This window comes from Sinocyclocheilus rhinocerous, unplaced genomic scaffold (assembly GCF_001515625.1).
Source record: "Sinocyclocheilus rhinocerous isolate Xijiao unplaced genomic scaffold, SAMN03320098_v1.1 scaffold400, whole genome shotgun sequence".
Lineage (NCBI taxonomy): Eukaryota > Metazoa > Chordata > Actinopteri > Cypriniformes > Cyprinidae > Sinocyclocheilus > Sinocyclocheilus rhinocerous.
The window spans coordinates 1,240,792-1,258,726 of record NW_015666595.1 but is presented as its reverse complement, the minus strand read 5'-3'; the positions used below and the strand labels follow the sequence as shown (position 1 = coordinate 1,258,726).

At 37.3% G+C, this 17,935-nt stretch overlaps 1 long non-coding RNA gene across 2 annotated transcripts in view; it reads right to left on the bottom strand.

The window, feature by feature from the left end:
• LOC107733004 (uncharacterized) overlaps positions 1-6,622 on the bottom strand; it is a 32,176-nt gene extending 25,554 nt beyond the window's left edge. For both annotated transcript variants that reach the window (XR_001638929.1, XR_001638930.1), the window contains exons 1-3: positions 6,346-6,622; positions 5,361-5,431; positions 2,480-2,532 (exon numbers count right to left, since the gene is read on the bottom strand). This is a non-coding gene — a long non-coding RNA (uncharacterized LOC107733004). The remainder of the gene's footprint in view (positions 1-2,479; positions 2,533-5,360; positions 5,432-6,345) is intronic.
• Between the last annotated feature and the right edge of the window lie 11,313 nt (positions 6,623-17,935).

Here is a 17,935-nt window from a genome sequence, read left to right as displayed (position 1 = left end):
ATCGCAGTTGATTAATCGTGCAGCCCTACAATAGATATATATATATACACAGTGTTTCCCATACATTGATTTATTTGTGACGGCCCACCACAATATCAACACTGACCGCCACAAATAGATTTTCCAAAATGCTTTGACTTTGTTGAATAAACATGAGCTCTGCACGTCTCAAAGTCAAAACGTGGCGTGGGTGTTTTTATATGAATGCATCTTTGAAGGGAACTGACTGTCTTTTGAAAGTTTTGATTATAAAGCAGCATTTATGAGCAGAGTGCTGTTTTGTTTACAGCCGTTACCGGGGAAACCGCTATTTCTGCCGCACCTAAAGCGCCTCCTGCTGGCAGAGAATGAATGTGCATTTTCAATAAGCCCATATATATATTTTTTTTGTTTGTTTGTTTTTTTTATACAAGTCTCAGACAAAAACAAAAACACATCTTGTATGAACAGACACTAAGTTTACCTTGACGAAATTAATTGCACAATGAGGACTGTAGCTGACTTTCATTTAATTACATGGAAACAAAAACATATTTATATTGTATTATATTACAAATATACATTTATGCATGAAATATATATGTATCTATTAAAAGATTAAAATGTAATGTCTTCACTTGATGACTTTTTTCCAGCAAATATTGATAAATGCCATTATTTCAGTTTATTATTTAAATAACTATATAAATACATGTACGGTATGTCATAACTTTGATGTATTTATTATGCAGCTACTTAAGAAATAAATAATTAATGGACATGAAATATTGATTTGAGTTTAAATAATTTCATTATGTGAGAACAAAGAGACTGCAAAGAAACATGACACATGAAACTAGCACATTTATGTTGTAAATTGGCTGGATGGGTCAATTATACAGTTTAGTGGACATTATCCAAAAAAAAAAAAAAAAAATTCATGATTCAAGTATCCTAAAAGTATGTCTGTTCGTCACTAATTACCCTGTTAGAGTGTAGCTCAAAGAAAACTCTGCAAAGACTTTGCAGTTGTGACAGTGTCAAGCTGGTCACGTTTTTGCCACACGTTACCTCTGCACACAAAAAAATAAAATAATAAAATAAATAAATAAAATATCAGCTTTTTCTTTAAGCTTGTGTAAGTTTGATATTCTTAGGCTCTACCAGGAACATTTCTACAAAAATGGCATTAAGTACTAACAGAGGGAGCATCAGAACATGCAAGAAAACATCTGGATGACACCTGTAAACAGCACATACCTGAGAGTACATCCACGCTGCAGGAGACCAGGAAATGTGAATAATGTGTGAAAGAGAGCGTTAGATGATTGAGTGATAAAGACAGTGCATCTTCATGAACCAGCTGTGTCAAGTATGCTCCTCCTCTCTTTTTCTCCACTGCACACTACATGCACTGAGGATATTGAAACATGCCACATAAACATCCTAATACTTATCTGATTGCTTACAAAGTTTGGGAGCATTGAGTCTTGAGTAAATCAAATAATTTGGGAGATACTGGGATGTTTTGCAAAAGTAAAAGATCAGAAAGACAGAATGTTTTCGTTCACGTCATGCTAATTTCACACACTTCGAAATCCATGTAAAAACCAACATGTCAACCTACACAGTGATGAACAGAAGAGAGAAAGACAGTCGCAAAGAAACCAAAAAACCAACCCTGCAGATCAGACAACAACGTCACCACTAAGATAAATCATGTTTGATCAGTGTGGTTATGAACACTGGCACGCTGAAGCGATCATTTTCAGACAATCTGGATACTGCGAACCTTTCATCCCAAATATGCCTCTAATTTCAGTCAAACTGATGCAATGGGAGACTAACAGGTCAATTCTCATCATTTTTCTGCTCTGCCCACCATAGAAATAAGCTCTCAAAGACCTGCCCTAGATCTGAACAACCCCACTCTCTGATGAAATATTTGATCTGCGTATGATGTAACATGTAATCGAGTATCAGAGCATATAGGATGATGCAATACGTGTCATGAAGATTCTAATTTGGAAAGGACATGTCTAGAGTACCTGATATCTTCGTACTTCACTAAACAATCAACATGAAACGTTCACAGAAGATGAATAGAGAGGCCTCCCACACAGAATCCACATTTCAAAGAGACCACACAAACACTGCAAGCCTGCAGACTGGCTGCAGTATGCATTTAAAACGATGAATATACAATATCATTAAATCTTGTAAAATAATTATTATTGTAAAAGAAACAGGTAAACTTTTGAACATTTAGGTAATATTTCCAATGCAACAAAATGGTTAGGTGAAATATGGCTATTTTTAAGTCCCTTTTTGAAAAAAAGCATCTGCTAAATAAATAAATATAAATGTAAAAATTATGCATTTTATATTTATTTAATTTATGCTAAGTATGAATTCCTTTACAAAACTGGCTTGCTGTGGCATGGAGTGGCACTGCAAATGTGTGTCGATGGTCACTTTAGTTTCTTAAAATGTTTCTCACCTGCGTAGTCCTGCAACACGCATGTTCGTCAGTGTAGTCCAAAGCCCCTGAACCTGTGAACAACAAATCACAGCCTATGAGCATTCACTAAAACTCAATGAAAGCACTTTAAGCACTTTAATTCATTTCAATAACTGTCCATAAGCTCATCTGTGCTGTGAATATTCATCCAAAACCATTGTGAACAGAGCAGCATTTTCATGGGTCACGACCTGGCTCAGTTGAGCCTGGAATGTAAAACCGAACCAAAGGAAGCAGAAAAGAACCCTGCAGGGGATTGTTTAATTTGCTCACAGGATTCATTAAGTCATTTTTGACTCAGGATCTCAGCTTCTGCTCACTGTAAGCCCAAAAAATAGATGTTTTCTTGGCAGGAGCAAAAAAAAAAGTTCTGCCAAAAAAGACAATACAGCAGTATAAGGAGCTAAAACAGATGCCAGATTGCAGAAGGGCAATTCAGAGCTGAGCCCTGGCTTTCTCCCCCTCTCTAGAACGATCCACAGTGGAAAGAAAAGCCTTCTCCCTGTCCTCAAATGAACTCAAACATGAGCTTCCTGTTAGACCCTGGGAGGAAACACCCAGCACAGCAACCTCACACTAACAGAGGAAGGCCTTCACTGCCGAATTCTTCTCTGCCTGCGAAATTAGGTCAAGCACTTAAGAGCTCCTCGCTCATACCCACAAGTTTGCTCTCTAAAATGAAAGCGCACACACGCTGACATACATAAATCACACGCGCAACCTAAGTTCCCTCGTGCACATGCATTCACAAAATGCGTCACCTGATGTCTCCCTGCATGACAGGTAAAACACAGCCCCGTGACTACAGAATGTGTGTCAGTCTGACTGTCCTCTGCTGCACTCGGAATCTGAGCGGCTTAGGCACATCCCCCCGGTGCTCTATAATGTTCCCGACTCCTGTAGGACACGTATTGCTCTAACGGCTCTTCCTCACATCTGTGCAACCTTTTAGTGCCAGCTTCAGATAGGCTACAGGCTAAAAGCTCAGGACACGCCCCTGACCTCAGCTGACACTACAGGCCACTCAAATCATCCAGCCACTCATATCTGAGAGCCACACAAAAGCGTGGATTGATTGTGTGAATGTGTCAGGTTAGACGACGCGCCTCCCCCTCCCTGTGGTGATTGCATTTAAAATTTCAAATAATGTATGCTTTTTTCGTAGGGTTAGCTGAGGTAATCCGTCTTGGAAGTGGGCCAGCGAAGAGACATGAATTTATGACTCTGTCGGCGCAAAGAGTGCGTAGGATTGTTCGCCTCTTTGTAGTCTCGAAGGGTTCGGTTGGCTTTGCTCAATTATCTGGTGATTTTCAAACCGTTTTAGCAAAAGATGGTGGTAACGAGCCGTCATCATTATCAAATCATTTTGAAAGGCCAAGCGAAATGCTCAGATTACAGTACCGAGTCCAGGTCATGTTGACACATTACATGTTTGGCCTTCTATCTCTGCTGAAATGCAGCAAGGGAAGAAAGGGAAAGCGCACTGAAAAACTTGAGGCTGAGCACAAAAGCAGAGAAGGGATGAAGAAAAAAGTCTGAGAGAAAAAGAATATGACAATACCATACGCCAAATTTCTGTCATCTGTTGCAAAGAGTTTGGGGAGACATTCCTGTGGGATTGACAGTTTGGCGTGGCTGTAGCACCAGGGCCCAGTCATGGAAAGACACTTCCAGCATGCACACACACTTTACGAACTCAGCAAGACCTACGGAATGCGATCTGGCCTCGGTCGTGCGCTCTCAGCATCGGCCTGGCCTGAGCCTTCCTGCCTAGGGTTACGTAGCTCTGTGTTCAATGGCGGTTTGGTTATTTCCCCGACAGGAGATGTAAATGAAAAGATATTTTTGGCAAGACAAATCAAGTGCTGAGTGACAACATTAAGAAAACTGGAAACAGATTTTCAAAATTACTGATTTTTCTTTTTGTTTTGAAGTGCTGACATCATCTGCATTCTGAATGTCTCCACCTATTTTAGAAGGTATACGACAAGAAAAATTATTGAGGAAAAAAAGAAAAATATACAGGCCCTTCAAAATAATGCATGACATTGTTTACAGTGAGCATTGGGTCACATTAAGAGGCATGCATATGTAAAACATCTGACTGAGGTTTCGTGTAAAACCTCAAAAATACCTAAAACATCCCCATACTTAAAAAAAAAAAATCTTATTTTCTGCTTAGGTTTAGAGGCTACTTCTATTTATTCAAAATGCAAACAAGCAACGATAAGGACAACTAAAGCTGCATCTGAATTTTTTTAATGCACTTTGTCAACAAATTCATAACACACATTTTACAAAAGGAGAAATAAATCTGCTGATGATAAAATTGTGTTTTTAAAATATATTTAAAGTTGTTTATGTTACTTTTGAGTAAAAAAAAAAAGTTTTTGCTTATTTCAGTTTAGCAACTCATTCACAGAAGAAAATTAGAGCATAAGAAGGCCATTTTAGCCTAGGTTGGTAATAGCATAGTCAGCATAACAAATCTCAAAAGATGTTGGTTAACATGTTATAGCATGCATGTGTAACACACAGAGCGGTCAGCAACCAGAAGTACAGCCTCACAGATACATAATGAGATGCACAAATCCATGCACTTTCATATCTATTAATAATACATTACAAAACACATATGCACAATAAAGCATTATACGTGCATGAAACTATAGTTTATATTATTCAGTAGGCTTCATTATTCTAACATCTGTCTGATGTACGTGTACAAAAAAGTACACAGATAACGGCAATCTCACTTTTAGCATATAACAGCAGATTATTATCTCATTCTATTATTTACACTGAGTTTATTTACACTCACTCTGTATATTTATATGTATATTTAAAGACAAAATCGTACCAGATAAAAGGTGGACGTACATTCCATCTCTGGGTTGAGTCCGATATAGATTTTCGCCATTTCAAGCACCACTGCAACACACAGACACACACACACACACACAGTCTAACATTTCAGAATAAGCTCTATTCTCACTGGCTGTAAAAAAATAAAAATAAAAAATAAAAAAAAGTCTGCAACATAGCAATATGCATTTAGAGAAACAAAACCTGGTCAAATAACTGGCATGTATTTCGATAACTGCATTATCATCAACTCTAAAAGGGGCATATTGTCTTAGGACTTGTTTATGCATGATACAAGTCAAGGAAGCCACCTAAGATATTAGAGCATACATTTTCAGTACAAAGGGATCAAAAAAATATTTTATTTTAATAATAATCATATCAGTTGAGATTCATTTATTAATTTCACTATGTTGCATGACACACTGTCCACAACCTCAGTCCAGTTTGATATAGACGGGATGAAATAGGTTGTAAAAAATACACAAGCCTGGCAGAAATATTTTAGTGAGCAACCCTATTCATGAAATACACACACTCGATTTATTTTTCTTATAAATGAGAAGACCAGATCAGTCTCATGGTGACTTCAATAAAAGAGAAGAATTTACACAAACCCTAATAAGAGAGCAGCACGATCGATTATTTAAAAAGCACGAACAAAAACGTCTAGCCATGAAAAACTGACCTCTTTTCTATCTCTTATGTGTCTCTAACTCCATTATTCTCCTCGACATGCACTAGCAAAATGAGTTAAGGTTATTCCTCGTTTAATTCATTCGAGTGCGTGCTCGACAGATAACGTTACATTTGATGCCAGGAAAATAAGCTGTGAAAACTAGGCTACAGTTCAATAATGCCCCATATGCCGGCTTCGTATGATTGGCGCATGTAATTTCAAGCGTAACAGCGAGATAAAAACAATACAGAAAAAAAAACGACCGATGGAACCAACTAAAATACGATAACGGCAAACTTACATTATTTACGTCCGCGTTTCATCCGCTTCTTAGCTTCATCTGGATCATTCGTGCTCCTTTAGTTGTCGTTAGAAACGAGCAACGGCAAAACAAACAAACAAAGGAAACTTGACGGGAATCGTTGGGTAAAACCACGACGACCGTTTTTATTTTTCAAGTTCAGGCTGAAATTCTTGAACGCGGTTAACACACGACCGTTAATGCAGTCTGTCCGCCAGCAAAATATCACAACCTCCTGAGCTACACAAAAACATGACGACACACTACGTCTTTTAAAGGTAGTCGGCGTAAAGGACTGTCATTTACTTTGCATCACAGACACAACAAAAACACGTATTTAAGAAACACCAAGTCAACTGATTTAGTATGCATGGTTTTCCTGCTGGATTGGACTGTTATCCAGCTAAACCAAGCAAAAAAGTACTTACAAACTATACATGTGAAGTGATGTTTGTCAAAAGACCTAGACTGATACAAGACACACAAATGTATGAATGCAATACATATGAATGCAATCGCTTCTAGCTACACAACCTTGATTTTTACACATTGTTGCATTCAGAAATGTCCCAGAATCCATTACACAACTTATATACTTTTTTAAAGGTATTTTTTTTTTTTTTTTTTTTTTTGGTAATGATCAAGAGGAGCTGTTCATCCTTGCAACAGCCACACCGGAGCGGACCGACAGCCTCACACTACCGTGAACTAGATCACACAAGTTCAACTAAGGTGAACTGTGATTCGCGCACACGAGCGCGCGCAGCGACCGTTACACAAGAGCCAGACAGCAGCCGCTGACCTAATATCAGCACTAAATAACACACTGTTTACTCTTATTCACATTGGATATATAATGATGGTGGCTGTGGGCAATTTTTCTTTTAATTCATGGGCCCGTCGTGCTCGACCCGTTCGGCAGATTTACCTCAGAGACTTAACAGCTCGACGAATATGCAGTCCGTTTTCAAACCGGCGAAAAATCTGAGGTAACGTTAAAAAGTTTCGACTTGAGAAGTCTGTTGTGGTTGATCTCAGAGAAAGAAACACCGTAGGTAAATAAAAGTAAAGAAAATAAAATTGTGGTTTAAAAACATCCTTGATTTTTTTTTTTAATGAGGAAGAGGGTGTTAGGAATTATATTTGCTCGTTTGCTGATCTCTGAAATAAATAAGACATACTACCTGTTGGCGTGCCGATTTATGTAGTAATAATAAAATATTTTACCAACCATTTAGTATAAATGTCTACTTGTGAAATATTTAAAGGCGTTTAACCGTTCTATAAAGATTTTCATAAAAGTTTGTAGATGTCCCGGGTCTTGTAAGCCGTCGTTTAACCCATTTAGTGAGCACGTGTATTTTAATTCTTGGATAGTAACGTTACAATGAAATAAACTTCATGGCTTTTCTAAAAGAATAAATAAATAAAATAAAAAAGGACAATATAAACAGCTAGTAAAAGTATATCCCTGGTCATACGTGTAAACAGTTGCTCTAAGTCTAAGAGACCGAACAGAATGTTTAAAAAAAAAAAAGAAAGTAGTAAGATCATTCATTTATTTATTTATTTTACTTTTACTTTGTTTCATTTAATGTGACAATACTTCAAAAGGCAAAATCTACAGTTGTATAATATGAATCAGTCAGTTACTTATTAAAAAATGTGACCACTGACATATTTACATGTTTATCATCATGATTTATATGAGAATAATGGAGCCTTTTAATATTATATGCATCAATTATGGTAGCTTTATCTGTATTATGACATGTTTTATGGAGCCTTGGCATCATCTTTCAGAAAGGCAAATTGGCATTAAACAGCTTCAGTCATGTATTTACACCAACAATATTAAAATGCACTTTCATTTTTTTATAGTTGACAAAAAAACTTTTTAGTCACAAACAGGGGATTAAATGGGTTAAGTGAGAAGGACTTCAGGCTATCATGTGATATGATGTTAAACCTGTGTGTACGTGTGTGTGTGTGTGTGTTTGCCATCAAAGGCATTTTGAAGGGCATTTTTATCAGGTTTTGGCTAACAGTGTGTGATGTGAGTCATGCATTCATTCATTAAAGACTTATTCACATACTAATTTGCAACATTAATATTAAGAATTTCTGTCTCGATGTTCAGTACACATATTAAATGTATTAAATGTTTTAATAGAAACAACAACAAAAATGGACTTTAACTTACAATACTGTAAACTCTGTTAAGGAAAATTCTAATTTACCCCTATTATTGGCTCTCAGAGACCATTAGTGTGATTTTTTCCCTGCTTCAAGGCTCCTTTAAGTCAAGTCTGCTGAATTTGTGGTTTATAGTCAGGAATATCAATTTCACAAATGTATTTCTGAATGTAATACCCATTCATAAAAAATATTTTACAAAGCCACTTAAAACAGACAGAGTACTGTTTTATCTGTCAGGTACAGATGGAAGTTTAGTTGCAAACAAGGCAATATTTCTCCAATAAAATGTGCAGAAAATAAAATAAATTATAAAATAATATCTAAAAAAAAAAATCACTCAGCCAGAAAATGTTATTAAAGAAGAAAAAGAAATCAGGTAACAGCTTTGATCACACCCTCATTTAGTTATTATTCCTTTTTTTAAATAAAAAAAAAAAAAAAAATGTAGGATAGGGCTTACATAATTTAATCAATAACTAACATCAGTGCATCTTTTTGACACTTAAGTAAAATATTACTTCTGATACAGGATGGTGTTGACGGGTATTATGCTTAAAAGTTAATTTCAGAACTTATTACCATGCATTTTTTCCCCTCTGTGCTCAAAAATATGATTACTTTCTCTATAAATACTGAAGTCATTGCTTCACCACTCTGCCGATGGTTAGAAGTAGAGGAACACACTCCATGAACCCGAACCCACAGGTTCATCCATACAGACACTAATCAGATTAAAGGGCCGAATTGTGTCCTATGTGTGAACGCGCGTGTGTTTACGTCCTACACAAAGTGGCCTCATGGGAATTAACATGAGATGGTGGCAAGCAGATTATAACGAAAGGGTTGTTGAGTTCGTATGGCATCACATGTTTACATGAAACTTATTCTTGTCTCCAGCATTACATGCCTCTCATATTAAATAAATAAATATATGCAAGAAAAAAGGGTAGACATTAATGCCAGCAAGTGCTTCAAATTTTTAAACCAGAAAGTCAAGGAGAGATTTGATTATATGACATTTAATGCACACAATTTTAAGGCTTTGTGCCGGTTAGAAATTGCTTCCTCAGGCAGTCAATTACCTTGAAAATAGTTGATAAGAATGCATTTAGGTCAAACAATTCAAAATGATTACACTTGTATTTATACGATAAAGACTCAAGTTCTCACGCCAAATAGAGTCAACAAACTGCATGCGATCCTCTGACGCATGTCAATCACAGTGAAACACAGCGAGAGGCCCACTCGCAGAGCCCACTGATGTCCTGCAGTGCACCGGCTGCACCTTTTGTCTTTCAGCTAATCACAAATTCAGACCCGGCATCACTTGCATACTAAACAACCCCAAATGCTTCGGTCATACACAAGTCAGCTCAAGAGAAGCCTGCTGCTAATTATTTTTTGTGCCCCTTACGGAAATGTGGCACTATTCAATAGAACTAAAGGCAGCGTTTAATGCAGAACTTTCTCCACGCCTCACACCGCCAGTGCGTGAGTGTGTATGAGTGTACAGAGCATTGAGCCCTGGGCTGTGCTAATTTGCAATCAGACACTCTCTTTGAGTTCTGTCTCTATGCCCCCAGACAGAGTAAATGGCAGCTGAGACAAAGCTCCCATTCTCTCCGCGCAGGCCCTCATAGTTTTATTTCAGGCCAGTGCTCTCAGACAGAGGGCATTCTGGGAAAGCCAAGAGATGGCAGTGGCAAAGGGGGCGGGACACTCAGAGACGAGAGAGAAAGGCATGCTGCAACAGCTCCCTACCTCCCTCTACAACTGGCGTCCATTGGCACGCTGCAGTACCACACCCACAACACTTGCACTCTGCCAGTGTCTCGCCATTACGAGAACAAACATCAATTTCATTTCATAGTTCCAGAACTATATCACGATTATTAAGAGACATCTATCTATCTTGAACTGTTTTTTAAATATAAATATATATCTGTCTATTTATTATGGTTATAGTGCAATGATGATGTCACTGCCTTGTATACAAACTCTTTCTTTCTATGATTGTTTAAAACCTTTTTCTGTTTTCTTATATATCTAATGTACCTAATATACCTATGAATCTACGTTGCATTTTTTTTCTTATCTATCTATATAGGGTCAGTAAGATAAAAAAAAAAATCTATTTAAAAGGATTTTGTATAGTTATATAGTTATTGTGCAATAATGATGCTATCACCTTGAATCACTCTTTCTATGATTGTTGAAATTATGTTTTGTTATCTGTCGACTGTATCTATGAACTATGAATTTTTTTCTTTGTCTTCAAAGGGGTCAGTAAGATTTTTTTTAAAGAAATTCTTTTTAATCCGCAAGGATTCATTAAATTCATAAAAAGTGATAGTAATCATATTTATAATGTTACAAAATATTTATATTTCAAATAAATGCTTGTTTAAAAAAATGATGTTTTTTTCATCAGAGAATCCTGAAAAAATTAATTTCAGTTTACACAAAAATATTAAAACTGTTTTCAACATCGAAAATAATAAGAAATTATCCTTGAGCAGCATATCAGCATATTAGAGTGATTTCTGAAGGATCATGTGACACTGAAGACTGAAGTAATGGATGCTGAAAAGTCAGCTTTTGCATCAACATTTTTAAACTAAAAAGGTTCAAATGTAACAATATTTCATAATATTACAGTTTTACTGTATTTCTGATCAAATACCTGCAGTCTTGATGAGCATGAGAGACAAAAACATTACAAAATCTTACCAAACCCAAACTTTTGAATACTAGTGTATATACTGAGTACTAAATTGTTGCTGAGTCATTGATTTTGGAACAAAAACACATGCCTGGGGTTTCAGTAATGCAGGTCTATTATATGAGATACCTTTACTTTGTTTTCAAGAGCCAAGACAATGCCTGTCACAGCCCCTCAACCCAAGGCTACAAGTAAATGATTAACGAGAAATGAGCCATGTCCTCAGACAGGGGTCACAGTCTCGAGGCAACAAGAGAACGATAAAACCCAGAGCATACCTATGACTTTATCACAAAACCAGATAACATCCATAACACATTCTCAATGCTGACACCTACTTCTTCAAAGTAAATCAAGTGTCCAAAGTGAAAATTTGACTATTGGATCTGCATGGCCTCTTTGTCCGAGATGAAGTGAAAACCGTTGAGCCCATTTAAGGCCGACAGCTGTGTATCACTTTACATTAAGAGTGATTTCTTCTGGTGTTGGCGCTTTGATATGCTGTCGGTTCAGCTCTTAAAAAGTATGGAATCCCTCAGTCTCTCTTTGACTTGACAAGCGGTCCAAAGATGTTTCTTTTACATCTGCTTATTCTGCACATCAAGCAATATAATCACATGAAACAGTTAAGAATTAGTTCATATTTGCATCATCTTGGTCCAATTCCTAGAAACAGATTAACCTTAGTCCTATACTGAACTGCATTATCAACAGCGATTCTCCAAAGAAAATCCCTTTTATTCTAAGATTTGGCTTATTCTGTGCCTGAAAAATCACACATTTAAGACATATATCACTACACTGTGAGCTCTGAGGCTCAGAAAGCGAGACATTCCTCCTTTTGAAGGATTTATTTACATGTGCATGATTGCCCAAGAGACCTTCATTTCAAACCCATGAGAAATCTATAGATTAAAAAGTGGAAAAACAACAGTTTGGTTAAAGTAGTGTTGCAGCGGCATTTTGGATTAATTGTAGAGGTTTGATAGAAGTGGCTGGAAGACCTGCCAAGAGAGCATTGCAATAGTCCAGCCTGGATAGAACAAGAGTTTTTTTTAAGAGTTTTATGGTGGTAACCTCAGCAGGTTCCCACAATCAGCCTGACAGCTGGTCTTCAGTTCCAATATTAATACTATACAATTCTCAGAATGACATATACTACAGACTTTTTTGCCACCAAAATCACTGTAATTATTAAATGGAAGGAACCGAATGGGTTAAAAAGGACAGTGAGAAAAAGGTGATCTTATTGGCGTAATTGGCACACAACATGGTGTGATCGAAAGTACTTTGACCTTGGTGTGACCCTGCCTGGAAAGCCTAACGCTGGCAGCGGTGTAGTGAAGTTACTGTGTGTGCTGCCCCATCTCTCTCTGGCTCCACATGATGACAAACAGCTATTGTCACGGCATACCGCAAGAACAATTGACTTCTTATGCCTCTCACAGAGAGTCAGAAGACAAGAGGCAAAAGTTTAACATTGCAACCACAATTAAATCAGAAACCTTTCGCTCAGTGGCCCGTTAAAGTGAGACAGGGTTTTGTGTAAGGTGGCTGGTGGTGGTGGTGGTGGCGGCAGGGTATTGAAATAAGAGCCCTTTAGTTTTAGTCTCAATTGAGGACCTTGAACCCCTGAAAACCATGGAGGTCAGTAACCAAAATGGGATGAAAATCTCACCATGTTTTGGATGCTGGTATCTCCATAAAGAAATGTTGTCCACCAGCTCCAAATCAGCATAAACCAGCATGGAAATTAATGTCCATGTTGGTCTTTTCAACAGGAATGACTGAGAATTTACACTACAGACCAGAGAATTGAGTGCACTTTGCTATTGCTCCTCCCCTTACACTCTCACACACACTAAATGACATCACCACACATCTGTTGTCCCAACAGGCATTCATCACATAGGCACCAAAACGACAAGCCTCTCTTTTTTACCCATCTTACAGTCTTTCCATCCCTCTCTCTCTCATTCTCTGCACTGACCTGTGGCTTTTTTCTACCTCATCCTGCATTCACAAGCACATGCATTGTGGAATTGGGAAAGAACTTTCATTAGAAGTCAATTAGCCATTTAGGAGACCCTTCAGTCCACCCGTGTGATTACACACAGACCCCATCAACCAGGTCAGCACTAATACAGCAAGGTTGTTCGAAAAAAGAAAAAAAAAAGGGCATAAAAGATTGTCTCACTGGAAAATTCCAGTGCTCAGTCTCTTTTTTCTCTAGATCTCGTTCTTTCCGAAGTATTTTACTTATCTCACATATTAAATTTTTTTTGTGAATAAAAATAACATCCAGTCCAGAAAAATCCTGAGGTCAAACTTCTATTGCTCTTTGACCCTCAAACCAGAGGTCCCTGTAATATTTTAGGCATTACATTTATATGTATCACTACCACAAAATGCCTTGCTACAGTATGTATTACTAATAGGCTATATCAGGGGTGGCGAACTCCGGTCCTGGAGAGCCGCAGCCCTGCAGAGTTCAGCTCCAACCCTAATTAAAACTCACCTGCCTGTAGCTTCCTTGTAACCGTTCAGACCTTGATTAGCTTGTTCAGGTGTGTTCGATTAGGGTTGAAGCAAAACTCTGCAGGGCTGCGGCTCTCCAGGACCGACGTTCGCCACCCCTGTACTATACTATGACATCTTTTGCAAAATGTAAGAATCTTAAATTATTTTTTTTACTCTATATAAAAATGTAACCACATCATCAAATGATCTTGACACGTTAAGACAATGAATGCTGTTTGAACACCTCATACAATGTGATTTTTCTGACCTCGTATTCTAAAAAATGGTCTTGATTCAACTTTAATCGACAGTGGATAAGTTTATACTTATCCCGGAGGGCGGGATACAAGATGGCGGGAGCAGTGAGGTGCAGTTCTCATTTGGGGCGGCAGCACAGTTCTTCATCTTTTGCGAATAGGCAGTCGAGTAGAGCCCCCTTGTGGACATTAATCGAAACTGCTCTGACCAGAGGATGTGGGGGAGCTGGGTATGTTAAGTGTATGGTAAACCTGAGGTGGGCACTTTACTTTGATCAAGGGACAGAGAGAGTGGATATCCTTACACCAGTGATGGGTGGAAGCCTGGTCTAAAAACTGGGAGGAGGGGATCATTCTTGGAGCTCTGCTTCCCTCTACTGGTATGTCTGAATACTGCACTTTCATTTAATACTTATTGCTGTAAAGTTAGGTCTTTTTAAATGAAAAATTGTCAGGGGAAAAAAAACCGTTTTCAACGTATGCTTGTAATATAATATAATATGAGCAATTGGGACAATTTGGGGATTGTTACAAAACGCAGTTTATTTTTTATTTATTAATGAAAGGAACTTAATATGCTGCCAGTTGGTAAATATCAAACCACACTGTCACTACTCCAGCTGCTTCTGCATCTGTTTGTGGGTAGACGTACCAGCATCTGTTTTATGTTTTGAGTGAGTGAGAACAATAAAAAAAAAAATTTTTATTTTTTATTTATTAATGAAAGGAACTTAATATGCTGCCAGTTGGTAAATATCAAACCACACTGTCACTACTCCAGCTGCTTCTGCATCTGTTTGTGGGTAGACGTACCAGCATCTGTTTTATGTTTTGAGTGAGCGAGAACAATTTAAAAAAAAAATTAAATTCTGGAATAACTTATAGGAAATGGTGTGATTTGCACAGACATTTATAAGCAACACATTAATCAAAGTATGCAGTTTTTTCTTCTTTTGCGTGCATCTATTTCTTTTTTAAATATGGACTGTAATTGGGAAGACTTGTCTTTAAAACATATTTCTGTACACGTGTTTACGATTTTCTTTTGTCAGTTCTGAGGATTTAGCTGAGCATCCTAATCATGTGATCAATTTCAACTGCGATATAGCATCATGTGGACAAAATCAACTGTGATTTACCAACTTGTTGATCGCACGCACTTGGACTGTGTCACAGGGTGCAACAGAGAAGAAGAAAAAAACACTATCCGGAAAGTAATTGCAGATGAAGAACTGAAACCAACGGCCCTGAAGGGAGGTGGGGTGTATTGATGTCCACTTTCCCTTCCTTGTACTACAGAACAAGAGTGCTAAACAAGCCTTTTCCATCTCTGCTGGCATTTTTAAGGGTTTGCTCTAAAGCAAACGGGTCACTGACAAAATGCAATGAGACAATGATATTCCCCCCAGACGAGGAAAATTGTCTTCTTTTCCTCTACAATCTTGATGAAGTAAATGAAAAGAAACAGATTCCATTGTGTAACCTTCCAAACTATGAGAGCACAGCTAAAGTGCAGTTTTGGCTAGAAAGCTCTGTGGTCAAAAAAACACAACATCTGATGTTTTTTTTTCTCTCTCTCTCTTCCCTTTGGGTTCCTCCCTCTCTTTGAATATCATCCATAATTTTCTCTTGGCTGCAAATTTTTATAGAGACATGGACTTTATCTAAAAGTGTCCTGGAACATGGGTTTGAATAGAAGTTTTCAATTATATCTGTGCAAGATGTCAGCCATTCTTTTGGCTTGTGCATGTACATAACAGAAAAAAATAACAAAATAAAAACTCAATACATCATCAAGAAAAGATTTACATTTCCTTTAAGAGGGGAAGAAAGAGGATGTTTCAAGTGCAAATTGTACTACTCATAAATCATAAGTAACCAAAGGGAGGTATATTCTTGTAATACATTATCTCCAACATCCACTTTCCCAAGTGTAGCAGGATTTGCTTCATCGAACACCATGTCAGACTCAACGGTTGGCTAAGCCGGGGGACATATAAAGACACACGCATTTAGGTCTTGCAAATCCTCAAAAAGGTCAATTGCAACCATCTTGATCCCCAGCAGCACTGCATGTGTTCATTTTCAGGACTGAAATGCATAGTGATATTCAAAATAGTAACGAATGACAGATGAATAAAATGAATCGCAAGTCCAAACTATATAGCATTCTGGTTCGAGTTTCCATCCCATTAGCAAAACATGGGATCTGCTGCAACCATCAAATACAAACAGAAGCAGAAACTTTGAATAGGCTGTGCACTTTGATCTCTGTACTAGCGAAAGACACAGGCTCATAAACATGTCCACCCTTTGAAGCTTACGATATTGCACAGTTAATTCTCCACCTTCTATCCTGCCCAACGGTCCCTGCCTTAAAGCAAACAAGCTCTTGCTTGCAGAGAGCATCTTTACGAGACAGTAAATTTGTTTGCTTTCCTTCACCAATCGGCCCCTGTCACTCACAGTGTTTGACTTTGCTGATGTTTTTCATTATGAGAGAACACAATTCTTTTTTTATATGCCTTCTTTATGTATATGTATATGTATGTATATTGCACGTGTGTTTTTGCACGATTGACAGGTACATCTAAGCTGTTTTACTTATTGGCCTGTATGTGGCATGAGAGCAGAACCCACTTTTACCAATTGCCACTAGAGGGAGCACACTTTCATTCAGAATGGTGTATGGATGGGAATCTAAATCTTTTTGAATGGATAACGAGTTTCTGTTGTTGTTGCTGTTGTTGTTCGCAAGTTCTGAATATCTGGTTGTACGTTTGCTTGTATGTGAAAGAAAAGTTGCACTGTGTACAATGCATATAATAAAAGAAACAATGGCACTAATTTAAAGTAGTGATTGTCATTATGCAAGTATTCAATGGGTAGTTAACCCAAAAACTACATTTCTTTTATCATTTACTTACCTTTATATAGTTTCAAACCGGTATGGCGCTCTTTTTTCTGTGGAACACAAAAGAAAACATTGAAAAAAGTTTATTTTTCAAAATATCTTTTTTGTTGTTGTTGCTGGTAATCAACCTTTTGAGGTAATGGTAATGAACCTTTTTAGTGCTGTCAAAAAATCAATCGCATCCTAAATGAAAGTTTTTGTTTACATAATATATGTGTGTGTACTGTGTATATTTATTATGTATATATAAATACACACACATGCATGTATGCATATATATATATATATATATATATATATATGAAAACTTTTTGTTTATGTATAAAATATTCATATTTATATATAATATAAATTATATGTATATACACACATGTAAATATTTTTAAATATATACATGAATGTTTGTGTATTTATATATACATAATAAATATACACAGTACACATATTTTGTAAACAATAACTTAGATGCGATTAATCGTGATTAATCGTTTGACAGCATAGTTATACATACATAGCCTACTATGTAAATAAAAAAAAAAGAATAGAATACGTTTTAATGTTGAAATCAGTTGAGAAGGTTCAAGCCTTAATTAGGGGGCTCAGACCATCCCAAACCCCCTCATAATTCGCACCCTCGTTATACAGCTCCGATTGGTGACCCATGCCTGCCATCTACAGTGATGAGAGAAGCTGCATGCATCATTAACTGAAAGGAATTGTAGGCTGCCAAAGCAGAACACTTTATAAACCCTGAGCTTTCGCTTTTTGTGTCTTACAAGAAGTAAACAAGGTCTTCTTAATAGACCGTGCAACTATTATTATGAAAAGAAACGGTTTCGAATCAGATTTCTGTCCATGTCTCATCAATCTCTCTGACATTAAGCGCAATATATCACAAAAAGGCGGAGATGACACTCAACCGTGCCCGTAAAGGTGGGCGGACTGGTGTGTCCCCCCCCCCATCTGCCAATGGCAAAG